General features: G+C 43.6%; 1 protein-coding gene and 2 non-coding genes across 3 annotated transcripts in view; 2 read left to right on the forward strand and 1 right to left on the reverse strand.

Moving 5' to 3' along the window:
* LOC128684422 (uncharacterized) overlaps window positions 1-13001 on the forward strand; it is a 205428-nt gene that overhangs the window by 37738 nt on the left and 154689 nt on the right. The window lies entirely within an intron of this gene.
* Window positions 5371-5442, reverse strand: TRNAG-UCC (transfer RNA glycine (anticodon UCC)). The gene has a single exon. It is a non-coding gene; the product is annotated as a tRNA-Gly (tRNA).
* Window positions 6580-6653, forward strand: TRNAI-AAU (transfer RNA isoleucine (anticodon AAU)). Its single transcript has one exon. It is a non-coding gene; the product is annotated as a tRNA-Ile (tRNA).

The following is a 13001-nucleotide window of genomic DNA, read 5'->3' on the forward strand; positions in this document are numbered from 1 at the left end:
TCATAGTTTGATCGGTCATCACTATCATCACCTCCATCCACTGGTAACGCAATCTCATCCATATATTGTGTGAACAGTCTCGTTTTGTACAACGATACCACAGGGGAAAAATGAGATACGATACCTGAACTTTTCCGTGTGGTCATACACACACATCTTCAGAACGACTGATACGATTATGTTTCCTACACGTTTAATCTACTGAGAAACTCTGCAGGAGCCCTACGGTCATCTGTGGACCAGCCACCATGACCACAGTAGTACTGCTAAGCTGTATGTTGAGGCTATGTGTAACTTGAGAAGCTAATTTATTGTGCACCTGGGTCGTGCTCATCCTGTCAATGCTCGTTTATTGCGTACCCGCAGCTGATTCTGTGAGTGTTCGTTTACTGGTACTCACAACGCAAAAGAGCAGGATAACAGATCACAAAAGGGCAGACTTCATTAGGCATAATTACAACGTTAAAGATATTACGTTGATGTAGTATCGCATAAGTAATTTACCCAGTGCAATATATGGATACTTTACGTTGCCATACAAACATTTACTGGTTCACACTCTAATCAAATAACAGTTAATTCATCAAGTCGGTGCAGAATGTGGATACAGTCTCAATATTTCAGATATCTTGCAATAAATAATACAATTATTTGCTTTTTCATGTTGAATTTGTTCAACGGTTCAATGGTTGAATATTTAGACACAAATATATAATAATGGTTTACGGACAAGTAGATGAATGAGACACACGTGTATAATACTTAGATATCTTTAACGTGGAGACGTTTCACCTACCACTGGCCTTATCAGTCCAGTACAGGAATACTGCAGACGGCAGAAGACTTGAAAATGTAGTTTCAGATGATCAGTCCTTCAGCCTAGAGGCCCTAAATGAATCAGTTGGAGACGGTGAAAGATGTGAAGAATTAGTCTTGATGAATCTGAAGTAGATGCCTTTGGATGGAGAATTATATACTGAAGGCAGGAGAAGTGACGTAAACGGTGAATGTCACCCACTAATAGAAACAGGTCATTCTATTAGGTTAGGCAAGTGTAGAGTTGTAGAAGAGTCTGTATCAAGATGTCAAGGTGTTTGCGCCTGTGTCTGATTCCTCATCTTGTCTCTATTGTAAAACATTTTTGTAAATGAACATATAAATGAGTCAGGCAAAAGACCTAGGATCAACAATGATAGGAGTGATATTAACCCGACAGGTCACTACTGATTCATGGCACCGCAGACCACCTAACAAATACAAATATCCATGTATCAGAAATCTTCCCTATGAGGATAGACTGAGGCCCTGAATCTGCACTCTCTCGAAAGGCGTAGAATTAGGGAGGATATGATCGAGGTGTATAAATGGAAAACAGGAATAAATAAAGGGGATGTAAATAGCGTGCTGAAAATTTCCAGCCAAGACAGGACTCGCAGCATTGGTTTCAAGTTGGAAAAATTCAGATTCAGGAAGGATATAGGAAAGCACTGGTTTGGTAATAGAGTTGTGGATGAGTGGAACAAACTCCCCAGTACAGTTATTGAGGCTAAAACCTTGTGTAGTTTTAAAAATAGGTTAGATAAATGCATGAGTGGGTGTGGGTGGGTGTGAGTTGGATCTGACTAGCTTGTGCTGCCGGGTCTGGTACCGGGCTCCTTCCTTGAGTGGAGGTGACCAGACTGGGTGGGTCATTGGGCTAATCCGGGTGGAGACATGGACCTGCTCTGCATGGGTCAGTAGGCCTGTTGCAGTGTTCCTTCTTTTTTATGTTCTTATAATCACACGCCTTACTCTTGGTACTGACTTGGCTACAACTACCTAACCTCAATCACATCCTACATATACTAGTCTAACTCCCAAAGTAGTTCAAGCTTAAACCCAAGAATATGTTGGTTCTATCTTACCAGGAAAACCTTCTTGATATACTTTCTCTATTTAAGAATTTTAAAATTAAAGTTGTATTTAATAATTCCCTCAAAATGCTGATGGTTCTGTCTATAACATTCCTTGTAAAAAAAATGCGATAAAATTTATTACGGTCAAACTAGAAAAAGCCTTGAACTAAGATTACAACACCATGTACTATATAACCTTAGAACTAGACAAGAGTCTAATGCTCTGTATATTCATGTGAAAGAATATTGTATCATGCAGGTTCATAGTTGAGCTTAATATAATCGAATCAATTTTCATAAAAAAAAAGCACAATTTCAAAATGAATATAAGCTCAGGGTTATATACATTAGATTTGTTTATAATGAATAAAATTTATGAGTAATTTAAACTATGACTGACATGTCGCTCATAAAATTTCCCTTGACTTGTGATCTGACTAAATCTTCACTACACTACGCTCCACGCACATTCAGACTTCCCACTTTTTGATGGTTTTCTTCTTTTTTATTTTAGTAAGCTAGAGAGACAGAGACAGAGACAGAAAGAGAGAGAGAAAGAGAGAGAGAGAGACAGACAGACACATATCTCTCCCTTATAAGTCTTCTGTTGTCCTATTATTTTCACACATTCACCATAACTGGCTGGTTTCTGCAGCCCCTTTATACAACCCTATGGCCACTAACATGGTATAACAGAGGCCTCTCTGATAGTTTACTCACGCTTTTTAGCTAGAAGAGGGACATAATTACTCTATAGAAATCCGTAAATATATTCACAGAAATACATATAAGTTATACAAGATTTACAAGAAATGATACCAAGACAGTTACTATCATAATGCTCCCTTAACATTTATTACTACGACTTACAGTATTCCATCGAGATCAGTTTGGCCACTGGAACAGTTATGATGTATTGATCTGTGTGTGTGTCTCTCTTGAAGTCAGATATAGTTAGCTGATACTTCGTAAACAAGCATATAAAATGTTATTTGCAGAACATAAAAACTTAATATAAAATTTTAAATCAGAATATCAACCGAAATAAAGTAGCCTTTCTAGCTGACTTTGTGCTAGGTTAGTTGGTAGTGGACACTGATTATTCTGAGAGATGGTAGTACACACCATGATCATTCTGAGAGATGGTAGTACACACCATGATCATTCTGAGAGATGGTAGTACACACTATGATCATTCAGAGAGATGGTAGTACACACCATCATCATTCTGAGAGATGGTAGTACACACCATGATCATTCTGAGAGATGGTAGTACACACCATCATCATTCTGAGAGATGGTAGTACACACCATCATCATTCTGAGAGATGGTAGTACACACCATCATCATTCTGAGAGATGGTAGTACACACCATCATCATTCTGAGAGATGGTAGTACACACCATGATCATTCAGAGAGATGGTGGTACACACCATGATCATTCTGAGAGATGGTAGTACACACCATGATCATTCAGAGAGATGGTAGTACACACCATGATCATTCTGAGAGATGGTAGTACACACCATGATCATTCTGAGAGATGGTAGTACACACCATGATCATTCTGAGAGACGGTAGTACACACCATGATCATTCTGAGAGATGGTAGTACACACCATGATCATTCTGAGAGATGGTAGTACACACCATGATCATTCTGAGAGATGGTAGTACACACCATGATCATTCTGAGAGATGGTAGTACACACCATCATCATTCAGAGAGATGGTAGTACACACCATGATCATTCTGAGAGATGGTAGTACACACCATGATCATTCTGAGAGATGGTAGTACACACCATGATCATTCTGAGAGATGGTAGTACACACTATGATCATCCTGTGTATGGCAGCGCACGCTATGTTAATATTAGTAATACAATCGTCATAAAAGAAATAAATGTAACATAACCAACATACGATAAATAAAGTCTTAAAGGAATAACAGGAAAAGTCGGTCGATGGATCTATAATTTCCTCACTAACAGAACACAGAGAGTAGTCGTCAACAGAGTAAAGTCCGAGGCAGCTACGGTGAAAAGCTCTGTTCCACAAGGCACAGTACTCGCTCCCATCTTGTTCCTCATCCTTATATCCGACATAGACAAGGATGTCAGCCACAGCACCGTGTCTTCCTTTGCAGATGACACCCGAATCTGCATGACAGTGTCTTCCATTGCAGACACTGCAAAGCTCCAGGCAGACATCAACCAAATCTTTCAGTGGGCTGCAGAAAACAATATGAAGTTCAACGATGAGAAATTTCAATTACTCAGATATGGTAAACATGAGGAAATTAAATCTTCATCAGAGTACAAAACAAATTCTGGCCACAAAATAGAGCGAAACACCAACGTCAAAGACCTGGGAGTGATCATGTCGGAGGATCTCACCTTCAAGGACCATAACATTGTATCAATCGCATCTGCTAGAAAAATGACAGGATGGATAATGAGAACCTTTAAAACTAGGGAGGCCAAGCCCATGATGACACTCTTCAGGTCACTTGTTCTATCTAGGCTGGAATATTGCTGCACACTAACAGCACCTTTCAAGGCAGGTGAAATTGCCGACCTAGAAAATGTACAGAGAACTTTCACGGCGCGCATAACGGAGATAAAACACCTCAATTATTGGGAGCGCTTGAGGTTCCTAAACCTGTATTCCCTGGAACGCAGGAGGGAGAGATACATGATTATATACACCTGGAAAATCCTAGAGGGACTAGTACCGAACTTGCACACGAAAATCACCCACTACGAAAGCAAAAGACTTGGCAGACGATGCACCATCCCCCCAATGAAAAGCAGGGGTGTCACTAGCACGTTAAGAGACCATACAATAAGTGTCAGGGGCCCGAGACTGTTCAACTGCCTCCCAGCACACATAAGGGGGATTACCAACAGACCCCTGGCAGTCTTCAAGCTGGCACTGGACAAGCACCTAAAGTCAGTTCCGGATCAGCCGGGCTGTGGCTCGTATGTTGGTTTGCGTGCAGCCAGCAGCAACAGCCTGGTTGATCAGGCTCTGATCCACCAGGAGGCCTGGTCTCAGACCGGGCCGCGGGGGCGTTGACCCCCGGAACTCTCTCCAGGTAAACTCCAGGTAAACTCCAGGTAAAGGAAATCCAACTCCGGTAAAATTAGGACAATAAATGAGAGTAGTAGTCATGCTCCCTTGAGAACTGTGTTGTGATGGAGGTCTCTTGATCCCAGGAACTCTGGAACATAGACAACAGGTGTAAAGAAACATGCACAATGTTTCTACCTGGCCGGGAATCGAACCCGGACCCTCACCGTCTGAAGCGAGAGCTTCTACCACCAGGTCACGGACAACCGTAGCAAAACGTGATTGTGTAGTAATGCTGTATATACTGCGCATAGATACACAGGCACAAAAGTGTGTATAATGTTAGCCGTCATTCAGTGTGATAACACTGCTCACCTAACGACATAAAAACACACATCTGCGATGGCCGGGAATCGAACCCGGGTCAACTGCTTGGAAGGCAGCTATGCTCACCACTATACCACCATCGCCTTGTTGTAAGATATTAAATGTAATTTTATTAAGTGTAACTCTATGACGAGAGACAAAATATTGAAAACATTATTTTGATTGTCACTGGGGTCCTTGTAGAGAGATTGTAATGTATTATTTAAAGTCTGACTGTAAGATACAGTCTAACTGTATTTTAACCATATAGGGAATTATAAACTTATGTATTTATTTCCGAAATCTCTGCAAATCATCGTACAAATTTATAAAATTGTATATTTCCTGACCGTAGTGTATCTTATGTAACCTTGGCCCCTCAAGGAAGGTTACTTGATGTTGGTGAGGGGCTCTTGATTTAGGGAATTAGATCTGTGCTCCAGTTCCCCGAATTAAGCCTGAATGCCTTCCACATCCCCCCCCCAGGCGCTGTATAATCCTCCGGGTTTAGCGCTTCCCCCTTGATTATAATAATAACAACGTAACCTTGAGCTACTGATGCTTGTGTAGACTACCGAGTACCTCGGTAGTCAGAGAGTAAGATAAGATAAGATAAGATTTCGTTCGGATTTTTAACCCCGGAGGGTTAGCCACCCAGGATAACCCAAGAAAGTCAGTGCGTCATCAAGGACTGTCTAACTTATTTCCATTGGGGTCCTTAATCTTGTCCCCCAGGATGCGACCCACACCAGTCGACTAACACCCAGGTACCTATTTGCTGCTAGGTGAACAGGACAATAGGTGTAAGGAAACGTGTCGAAATGTTTCCACCCGCCGGGAATCGAACCCGGGCCCTCCGTGTGTGAAGCGGGAGCTTTAGCCACCAGGCCACCGGGCCACCCACACAGGTTTACCTTAGAACCCAGCTATGTCTGGCGAGAGAGCTTACCTGGAGAGGGTTTCGGGAGTCAACGCCCCCTCGGCTCGGTCTGAGACCGGGCCTCGTGGTGGATCAGGGCCTGATCAACCAGGCTGTTACTGCTGGCTGCACGGAATCCAACGTACGAGCCACAGCCCGGCTGGTCAGGTACTGGCTTTATGTGCTTGTCCAGTGCTTGTTTGAAGCCAGCCAGGGGTCTATTGGTAATCCCACTTATGTATGTTGGGAGGCAGTTGAACAGTCTTGGGCCCCTGACACTTATTGTGTTGTCTCTTATCGTGCTGGTGACCCTAGGGCAGCAGGCCTGTTAGCTCAGTTGGTTAGAGCGCCGTGCTAATAACGCGGATGTCGTGGGTTCGATCCCCATACGGGCCAAGTCTAGTGTATTTTAAAAGGACCCCAATGGCAATAAGTCACTCTGTCTGACTATTTTGGGTTATCCCAGGTTCTCAACACGTATGCTGTTATGTATGATAGTCTATGTAACTGTATTTGTGTATACCTGAATAAACTTACTAAATTATGCTCTGCTCACCTATTTGTACTCACCTATTTGTGGTTGCAGGGATCGAGACATAGCTCCTGGCCCCGCCTCTTCACTGATCGCTACTAGGTCCTCTCTCTCCCTGCTCCATGAGCTTTATCATACCTCGTCTTAAAAATATGTATGGTTCCTGCCTCCACTAGGTCACTTGCCAGACTATTCCACTTCCTGACAACTCTATGACTAAAGAAATACTTCCTAACATCTCTTTGACTCATCTGAGTCAGACTGCCTGCCCATGTCAATGCCAGTCATAGTATGAACCAGCTCAAAAAGAGAACCAAAAGGTACCTAATGAATGCAACGACAGACCTGGAGTTTACCTGGAGAGAGTTCCGGGGGTCAACGCCCCCGCGGCCCGGTCTGAGACCAGGCCTCCTGGTGGATCAGAGCCTGATCAACCAGGCTGTTGCTGCTGGCTGCACGCAAGAGTGATTTCTTGGATAGCTAACATACGTGTACCTATTACTGTGATCTGATCCTCTCTTTAATGTTAATGTAAATAACTCACTCTCCCCTATTCTTAGTATATCTCTCCTTTTATTGTTTAAATGATAAGTTATTAAAATTACCCCCACTAAAAATGAGTCACTTTGACTGACCATTTTCTGAGTCATACCAGGTAATCTACTATGTATGATTTATGTGACTAAATAAACTTACTGAAAGCCTTCAGCAGGGATGGAGGTTTCTCACACAATGACATTTTACACAGGATATAACGACCCACAATACTACTAATTAACACAGGTATCTATTTTTCATGCTAGATCGGAAGTGTAAGTTTATTTAGGTATAGGTCCGCATAAGTAGGAATATCATATATAGTAACATGCAAAGCAACCACAGGGGGAGTTGAATAATAACTCTAGGCCTTTCGTGTTGCAGTTAATACATCATCAGGAGCTTGCAAAATTGCAGAAAACAGTAAGTAATCTCAGCCAATTCGTTCCGAGGGACGCCTTGCTAAGAGTGAAGGTGGTGGAGGGAAAACATTCAGTACCATAGGCACAACGAGTGCCTAGTGCCAGTCATAACGAGTGCCTAGTGCCAGGCACAACCAGTGCCTAGTGCCAGGCACACCGAGTGCCTAGTGCCAGGCACAACCAGTGCCTAGTGCCAGGCACAACGAGTGCCTAGTGCCAGGCACACCGAGTGCCTAGTGCCAGGCACACCGAGTGCTTAGTGCCAGGCACACCGAGTGCCTAGTGCCAAGCACACCGAGTGCCTAGTTCCAGGGAGATTAAGTATTATAGGAAACAAAGAAAAGTCACCTCATAAGCAATAGTAATTTAGCGATTAACTAGCGGAATTAACATTGGTACCATAATGGTTATCAAGATTATCAGTCGGATATAAGAAATATAAAGGACTTCATATTCTGACCCCAATGGAAATAAGTCACTCTGACTTTTTTGGGTTATCCCAGGTTCTCTACACATATGCTGCTATGTATGATAATCTATGTAACTGTGTTTGAGTATACCTGAATAAACTTACTGAATGAAGCTTGAGTCTCGCAGTGTGAATTGTTCATGATTATAGTCATGTATAAACGTAATTAAGTAAATTTACTTACATGATTCATTACCTTTGTAACTTGTGAGTTCATTACCTTTGTACCAAGTTCAGCTATCATAACTTTGGGGGCCCAGACCCTGGACCATTTATGTACCTCTGTAATGTTGAGGTACAGTCCCTGGACCATTTATGTACCTCTGTAATGTTGAGGTACAGTCCCTGGACCAATTATGTACCTCTGTAATGTTGAGGTACAGTCCCTGGACCATTTATGTACCTCTGTAATGTTGAGGTACAGTCCCTGGACCAATTATGTACCTCTGTAATGTTGAGGTACAGTCCCTGGACCAATTATGTACCGCTGTAATGTTGAGGTACAGTCCTTGGACCAATTATGTACCTCTGTAATGTTGAGGTACAGTCCCTGGACCAACTATGTACCTCTGTAATCGTTTGACTACCACCCACATGATGGGTATGGTGTGACTACCTGGAGTTTACCTGGAGAGAGTTCCGGGGGTCAACGCCCCCGCGGCCCGGTCTGTGACCAGGCCTCCTGGTGGATCAGAGCCTGATCAACCAGGCTGTTGCTGCTGGCTGCACGCAAACCAACGTACGAGCCACAGCCCGGCTGAACAGGAACTGACTTTAGGTGTTTGTCCAGTGCCAGCTTGAAGACTGCCAGGGGTCTGTTGGTAATCCCCCTTATGTGTGCTGGGAGGCAGTTGAACAGTCTCGGGTCCCTGACACTTATTGTATGGTCTCTTAACGTGCTAGTGACACCCCTGCTTTTCATTGGGGGGATGGTGCATCGTCTGCCAAGTCTTTTGCTTTCGTAGTGAGTGATTTTCGTGTGCAAGTTCGGTACTAGTCCCTCTAGGATTTTCCAGGTGTATATAATCATGTATCTCTCCCTCCTGCGTTCCAGGGAATACAGGTTTAGGAACCTCAAGCGCTCCCAGTAATTGAGGTGTTTTATCTCCGTTATGCGCGCCGTGAAAGTTCTCTGTACATTCTCTAGGTCGGCAATTTCACCTGCCTTGAAAGGTGCTGTTAGTGTGCAGCAATATTCCAGCCTAGATAGAACAAGTGACCTGAAGAGTGTCATCATGGGCTTGGCCTCCCTAGTTTTGAAGGTTCTCATTATCCATCCTGTCATTTTTCTAGCAGATGCGATTGATACAATGTTATGGTCCTTGAAGGTGAGATCCTCCGACATGATCACTCCCAGGTCTTTGACGTTGGTGTTTCGCTCTATTTTGTGGCCAGAATTTGTTTTGTACTCTGATGAAGATTTAATTTCCTCATGTTTACCATATCTGAGTAATTGAAATTTCTCATCGTTGAACTTCATATTGTTTTCCGCAGCCCACTGAAAGATTTGGTTGATGTCCGCCTGGAGCCTTGCAGTGTCTGCAATGGAAGACACTGTCATGCAGATTCGGGTGTCATCTGCAAAGGAAGACACGGTGCTGTGGCTGACATCCTTGTCTATGTCGGATATGAGGATGAGGAACAAGATGGGAGCGAGTACTGTGCCTTGTGGAACAGAGCTTTTCACCGTAGCTGCCTCGGACTTTACTCTGTTGACGACTACTCTCTGTGTTCTGTTAGTGAGGAAATTATAGATCCATCGACCGACTTTTCCTGTTATTCCTTTAGCACGCATTTTGTGCGCTATTACGCCATGGTCACACTTGTCGAAGGCTTTTGCAAAGTATGTATATATTACATCTGCATTCTTTTTGTCTTCTAGTGCATTTAGGACCTTGTCGTAGTGATCCAATAGTTGAGACAGACAGGAGCGACCTGTTCTAAACCCATGTTGCCCTGGGTTGTGTAACTGATGGGTTTCTAGATGGGTGGTGATCTTGCTTCTTATAACCCTTTCAAAGATTTTTATGATATGGGATGTTAGTGCTATTGGTCTGTAGTTCTTTGCTGTTGCTTTACTGTCCCCTTTGTGGAGTGGGGCTGTCTGTTGTTTTTGGTAACTGTGGGATGACCCCCGTGTCCATGCTCCCTCTCCATAGGATGGAAAAGGCTCGTGATAGGGGCTTCCTGCAGTTCTTGATGAACACAGAGTTCCATGAGTCTGGCCCTGGGGCAGAGTGCATGGGCATGTCATTTATCGCCTGTTCGAAGTCATTTGGCGTCAGGATAACATCGGATAGGCTTGTGTTAATCAAATTTTGTGGCTCTCTCATAAAAAATTCATTTTGATCTTCAACTCTCAGTCTGGTTAGAGGCTTGCTAAAAACTGAGTCATATTGGGACTTGAGTAGCTCACTCATTTCCTTGCTGTCATCTGTGTAGGACCCATCTTGTTTAAGTAGGGGCCCAATACTGGACGTTGTTCTCGATTTTGATTTGGCATTCATGGCTTTTAGTTCTTCCCGCGATTCCTGACTCCTAAAGGATTCTTTTAGCTTAAGTTCGATGCTTGCTATTTCTTTGACCAGTGTCTCCCTACGCATTTCAGATATATTGACCTCTTTTAGCCGCTCTGTTATTCTTTTCCGTCGCCTGTGAAGGGAGCGTCTGTCTCTTTCTATTTTACATCTACTCCTTCTTTTTCTTAGAGGAATAAGCCTTGTTCATGCATCGAGTGCCACCGAGTTAATCTGTTCTAGGCATAAGTTGGGGTCTGTGTTGCTTAGTATATCTTCCCAGCTTATATCGGTTAGGACTTGGTTTACTTGGTCCCACTTTATGTTTTTGTTATTGAAGTTGAATTTGGTGAATGCTCCCTCGTGACTAGTCTCATTATGTCGGTCTGGGGCTCCACGCATACATGTCTGAACTTCAATTATGTTGTGATCTGAGTATATTTTTTTGATATGGTGACATTTCTTATCAGATCATCATTGTTAGTGAAGATGAGGTCTAGTGTATTCTCCAGTCTAGTAGGCTCTATTATTTGCTGGTTTAAATTGAATTTTGTGCAGAGATTTAAAAGCTCATGTGAGTGTGAGTTTTCATCAGAGCTGCCTCCTGGTGTTATTACTGCAACAATATTATTTGCTATATTCCTCCATTTTAGGTGCCTTAAGTTGAAATCCCCCAGGAGCAAGATGTTGGGTGCAGGAGCTGGAAGATTTTCCAGACAGTGGTCAATTTTTAACAGCTGTTCCTGGAATTGCTGGGATGTTGCATCCGGAGGCTTGTAGACTACCACAATGACTAGGTTTTGGTTCTCGACCTTTACTGCTAAAACTTCCACTACATCATTTGAGGCATTAAGCAGTTCTGTGCAAACAAGTGACTCTGCAATGTACAGGCCAACCCCCCCCCCCCTTTTGCCTGTTCACTCTGTCACATCTGTATAGGTTGTAACCTGGGATCCATATTTCATTGTCCAAGTGATCCTTTATGTGGGTCTCAGTGAAAGCCGCGAACATTGCCTTTGCCTCTGCAAGCAGTCCACGGATGAAAGGTATTTTGTTGTTTGTTGCTGGCTCTAGACCCTGTATATTTGCAAAGAAGAATGTTATCGGACTGGTGGTATTGTTGGTACTGGGGGGGGGGGATTTTTTTTCCGGCATTAGTATCTGTATCTGTTGGTTTGGAGTGGAGGCCATCGACTGTTTACCTGGAGTTTACCTGGAGAGAGTTCCGGGGGTCAACGCCCCCGCGGCCCGGTCTGAGACCAGGCCTCCTGGTGGATCAGAGCCTGATCAACCAGGCTGTTGCTGCTGGCTGCACGCAAACCAACATACGAGCTACAGCCCGGCTGATCAGGAACTGACTTTAGGTGCTTGTCCAGTGCCAGCTTGAAGACTGCCAGGGGTCTGTTGGTAATCCCCCTTATGTGTGCTGGGAGGCAGTTGAACAGTCTCGGGCCCCTGACACTTATTGTATGGTCTCTTAACGTGCTAGTGACACCCCTGCTTTTCATTGGGGGGATGGTGCATCGTCTGCCAAGTCTTTTGCTTTCGTAATGAGTGATTTTCGTGTGCAAGTTCGGTACTAGTCCCTCTAGGATTTTCCAGGTGTATATAATCATGTATCTCTCCCTCCTGCGTTCCAGGGAATACAGGTTTAGGAACCTCAAGCGCTCCCAATAATTGAGGTGTTTTATCTCCGTTATGCGCGCCGTGAAAGTTCTCTGTACATTTTCTAGGTCGGCAATTTCACCTGCCTTGAAAGGTGCTGTTAGTGTGCAGCAATATTCCAGCCTAGATAGAACAAGTGACCTGAAGAGTGTCATCATGGGCTTGGCCTCCCTAGTTTTGAAGGTTCTCATTATCCATCCTGTCATTTTTCTAGCAGATGCGATTGATACAATGTTATGGTCCTTGAAGGTGAGATCCTCCGACATGATCACTCCCAGGTCTTTGACGTTGGTGTTTCGCTCTATTTTGTGGCCAGAATTTGTTTTGTACTCTGATGACGATTTAATTTCCTCATGTTTACCATATCTGAGTAATTGAAATTTCTCATCGTTGAACTTCATATTGTTTTCTGCAGCCCACTGAAAGATTTGGTTGATGTCTGCCTGGAGCTTTGCAGTGTCTGCAATGGAAGACACTGTCATGCAGATTCGGGTGTCATCTGCAAAGGAAGACACGGTGCTGTGGCTGACATCCTTGTCTATGTCGGATATAAGGATGAGGAACAAGATGGGAGCGAGTACTGTGCCTTGTGGAACAGAGCTT

Source organism: Cherax quadricarinatus, chromosome 2 (genome assembly GCF_038502225.1).
Source record: "Cherax quadricarinatus isolate ZL_2023a chromosome 2, ASM3850222v1, whole genome shotgun sequence".
Taxonomy (NCBI): Eukaryota; Metazoa; Arthropoda; class Malacostraca; order Decapoda; family Parastacidae; genus Cherax; species Cherax quadricarinatus.